Below are 5,000 nucleotides of genomic sequence, written 5' to 3' on the forward strand. Positions count from 1 at the left end.
TCCGACTGGAACCAGATGAATTTGGTCGAGGCCAACTGAGGCCAAGCCAGAAGCGCATTGAATATTGCTCTCAACTCCAGAATGTTGATGGGAAGTAGAGACTCCGACCGAGTCCATACACCTTGAGCCTTCAAGGAATTCCAGACTGTTCCCCATCCTATCAGACTGGCATCCGTTGTCACTATCTCCCATGAAGGTCTGCGGAAGCATGTCCCCTGGGACAGATGATCCAGCGACAACAACCACAGAAGAGAGTCCCTCGTCTCCTGATCTAGATCTATTTGAGGAGACAAATTAGCATAATCTCCATTCCACTGTCTGAGCATGTTCAGTTCTAGAGGTCTGAGATGAAAACTTGCATGATGTCCATTTCTGCCACCATTAAGCCAATCACCTCCATGCACTGAGCCACTGACGGTCGAGGATTGGACTGAAGTGATCGGCAGGTTATCAGAATCTTTAACTTCCTGACTTCCGTCAAAAAAATCTTCATGGATAGAGAGTCGATTAGAGTACCCAGGAAGGGCACCCTTGTCTGTGGAACTAGTGAACTTTTCTCGAGATTCACTTTCCACCCGTAAGTCCTTAGAAAAGACCATAAAGCTCTTCTCGCTAAAATGGCAAATCCTGCATTCTTGGCCGCCAGCTTGGCGATCTGAAAGGCGGCATCCGTAACAAATGAATTAGCCAGCTTTAGGGCCTTAATTCTATCTAGTATTTCCTCTAAAGGAGTCTCAGTCTTAAGAGACTCCTCTAAGGCGTCAAACCAAAAGGCTGTGGCAGTAGTAACTGGTACAATTCAAGCCGCCGGTTGTAATAGAAAACCCTGATGAATAGCTTTTTTTAGAAGACCCTCTAACTTTTTATCCATAGGATCTTTAAAAGCACAACTGTCCTTAATAGGAATAGTTGTACGCTTAGCCAGGGTAGATATAGCTCCCTCCACCTTAGGAACCGTTTGTCAAGAATTCCGAACAGTGTCAGCTATAGGATACATTTTCTTAAAATTTGGAGAAGGTGAGAACGGGATACCCGGTCTTTCCCATTCCCGTGTAATAACTTCTGAAATTCTAACTGGAAACACATCAAAATAAGAAGGGACCTCTAGCTATTTGTCCATCTTACACAATTTCTCTGGTAGTACCACAATGGAGTCACAGTCATCCAGTCGCTAAAACCTCCCTAAGTAACAAGAGGGGGTGTTCAAGTTTAAATCTGAAGGACATGACGTCCGAGTCTGTCTGAGGTAACGCACTCCCTGAGTCAGAAAGTTCTCCCTCAGACAGAAGCTCCCTACCCCCCCAAATCAGATCCCTGAGAGGGTACATCGGAGGTAGCCATCAAGGCATCAGAAGGCGCAGGAACCAAAGTGGCTTCTGTCCTGCTGCGTTTTCCCTGTAACACTGGCAACTTGGATAAAACCTCTGTAAGGGTGGATGACATAACTGCAGCCATATCCTGCAGAGTAAATGAATTGGACACATTTGAAAAACATGGCGTCACTTGAGTGGGTGTTAAGGGCTGTGACGCTTGGGGAGAAAGAATTGGCATACCATGAGTCTCATCAGTCTGAGAAACATCCTGCGCTATATCTTTGTTAAGAAAAATGTTCTCTTAACATTGTAGTGCCCTCTCAGTGCATGAGGGACAAAAAGTAAGCGGGGGTTCCACAATGGCATTTAAACACATGGAACAAGTACTGGCTTCAAGGCCATCCATAGTAAAAAACAGAAAATTGTATTCAGTAATATCAAACACTTTTATGCACAATCTGTTTATTTAGAATAAAAACACTCTTTATGCACAATCTAGTTATTTAGGATAAAAACTGTGCCTTTAAGAGAAAAGAAAAGCCTTTTGCGCAGCACACTTGTGCGGCTGAAAAACACTTATAATTGAGGCCTTGCAAATATAAAGATCGCAGTTATATGTATCCCATGAGTAATTAACTCCTAAAGGATAATTGCACTTGCAAACTAATCTACTTCAGATTTGATAACCTTGCCACAGCTTCGCTGCGGAGCTTACCTGCCCCCTCACTGAGACACAGGAACGTCACTCGTGCAGCAGAGTATCTAGAACGCCTGGGTTCTAACTACCCATGTGGTAATGCCAAACATCCGATCGACCCCCAGACAGGCACTGCGCTGCTTCTACTTGCGCGCAAAAGAGTGCCCAGCCCATTGTGGACGTGTCAAAGCGGGACTCCCGCGCGGCTCATAATGTTAATGAAAACACACAAAAATTGAGCCAACTGAGTATCGTTGCACCTCATAGAAGTGCCTCACATGAAGCCAGTCCCCCAGTAAAAAAAAAAAAAAAAAAAAAAACCCTCACACTGCCATGCCTATAATCAAGCATAATAAACATCATGAGATCCGGAGTTCACTCCTACAGCCCCCAGCGTCAGCCCATACATAAAGGGTAAAAAAAAAGTGCAAATTTCTACCACATTAATCCCTAATGACTCTTGCCTCAAGCAGTCCTCTGTTTACCCCCAGCCATATGCTGCTCTGAGATATAATAGGGCACAGACAACGGTCAGAATATAGAGAGACACAGTCCTTTCTGAGGTACCAAGTGTCACAGAAATAAAGACTGCACATACCTCCATGTTGAGTAACAACATGACTCGTCCCACACTGCAAGAGGCCCTTCATCTCCTCCAGATCTTAGATAAAACTTGCTAAGACCATATTCATCAGGGCAGCCCTCCTTGGGAGTCACAGAGGACAAATGTGATCTGCACAGACCCTATAGCTGCACCCTGAGTAAAATAGTACACACTGGCACCATTTGAAAATAATAAACTCTTGATTGAAGAATCTAAACTAACACCTCACTTTACCTCTTCCTATCACTAACACAGGCAAAGAGAATGACTGGGGTGGGAGGGAAGGGAGGAGCTATATATACAGCTCTGCTGTGGTGCTCTTTGCCTCCTCCTGCTGACCAGGAGGCGTAATCCCATAAGGATGAAATCAGTGGACTCGTCCTATCTTGTAAAAGAAATTACTCTGTCGTCCCCTTTGATTAGATGTCTTATCTTGAGGGAGGAGATGACCCTTATCACCCATAATGTCAGAAATGATCTCCTTCAAGTCAGGCCCGAACAGGGTATTTCCCTTGAAAGGAATAGCCAAGAGCTTAGATTTAGAGGACACATCCGCAGACCAAGATTTTAGCCATAAGGCCCTTCGTGCTAAGATGGAGAATCCTGAATTCTTAGCCGCCAATTTGGCGATCTGAAAGGAAGCATCCATAATAAAAGAATTAGCCAGCTTAAGAGCCTTAATTCTATCCTGTATTTCCTCTAAAGAAGTCTCAGTCTTAAAGGATTACTTTCTGTTATAATTTTTAAGCTAAACAACTAACATATTATAGTTAATAAACATTAATTAAAACCTACTGACCTATATTTTCTCTAAAACAAAGTTTCATAACGTTCTAAAAGTTATATCTTTTATTCGCCGATGATGTCACGTTATCCTGCCCACTATTTTCAGCACTGCATGTTCAAAATACTTAAACCAATAACTTTGTGTTCAAAGCGCCATTTTGAAACCTAGGTATTGTAAACGGATTGGTACAGAGCAAAGGATACCCACGGAGTGGGTTTGGAAAACAAATTTGCAGACAAGATTTCTGATATGTTAATGAAATGTTATTGATAAAAAGCGTATTTGGGGTAGTTAGTAACAGGCATAGAAAATATTTACTTACAGTGGCCCTTTAAGGGGCTCTTCTAGAGCGTCAAACCAAAAGGCAGCCGCAGCTGTGACAGTCACAATGCAGGCCGTTGGTTGCAAAAGGAAACCTTGATGCACAAAGTTTTTTGAGAAGACCCTCCAATTTCTTATCCATGGGGTCTTTGAAAGCATAACTGTCCTCGATAGGAATAGTAGTATATTTAGCCAGGGTAGAGATAGCTCCCTCCACCTTATGGATCGTCTGCCAAGAATCCCGCACGGCATCAGCTATAGGGTACATCTTCTTAAACATAGGGGAAGGGGAGAAAGGGATACCCGGTCTTTCCCATTCCCTAGCAATAATTTCCGAAATCCTCTTAGAAACCAAAAAAATGTCAGAATAAGAAGGGACCTCTAAGTATTTGTCCATCTAACTCAATTTTTCTGGAGAGACCACAATAGTGTCACAGTCGTCCAGAGTCATCAAAACCTTCCGTAGTAACAGGCGGAGGTGTTCAAGCTTAAATCTGAAAGACATCACTTCCGAATCGGTCTGGGGTAATGCACTCCCTGAATCAGACAGTTCCCCCTCAGACAAAGCCTCCATTCCCCCTAATTCAGAGCCCTGAGAGGGTACGTCGGAGATCGCCATCAAGGCATCAGAAGTCGCAGGGACCACCTGGGTCTCTTTCCTACTGTGTTTACCTTGCAAAGCTGGTAACTTAGATAAACTTCTGAAAGAGTGGATGACATAACTGCAGCCATATCCTGCAGAGTGAATGAGGCAGACGCAGTTGAAGAACATGGCGTCACTTGAGCGGGCGTTAAAGGCTGTGACGCTTGGGGAGAAAGTAGCGGCATACCCTGAATTTCATCAGTCTGAGAACATTCCTTAGATACATCTTTATTAAAGAAAATTTGTTCTTTACACTCTAAAGCCCTTTCAATGCATGAGGGACAAAGCGTAACAGGGGGTTCCACAATGGCATTTAAACACATAGGACATGTACTTTGTTCAATGTCATCCATGATAACAAATGCAAGCTTGGTCAAAATACTGATAATATAGTAAATTTCAGTATACTGAGTTAACAAAAAAAAATTGGTGTACTGTGTCTTTAAGAAAAAAATCTTCTAATTAAAGCCCGATATATAAATGTGCAGAGACAAGTTGTATATATTTATATCCCACTCCCTGCACGTGAGCCTTATAAATATCACACTGGATTCCAGCAAAAATGAAACAATCACCCTGCCGCAGCTCCTACCTGCCTCCACGTGAACAATCTTAGCCCCTTAAGAACGGCTCCC

General features: G+C 43.2%; 1 protein-coding gene across 1 annotated transcript in view; it reads right to left on the reverse strand.

The window, feature by feature from the left end:
• Window positions 1-5,000, reverse strand: part of RAB14 (RAB14, member RAS oncogene family) — a 164,926-nt gene that overhangs the window by 39,101 nt on the left and 120,825 nt on the right. The gene's annotated exons all lie outside the window — the stretch shown is intronic.

This window comes from Bombina bombina, chromosome 12 (assembly GCF_027579735.1).
Source record: "Bombina bombina isolate aBomBom1 chromosome 12, aBomBom1.pri, whole genome shotgun sequence".
Classification (NCBI taxonomy): Eukaryota; Metazoa; Chordata; class Amphibia; order Anura; family Bombinatoridae; genus Bombina; species Bombina bombina.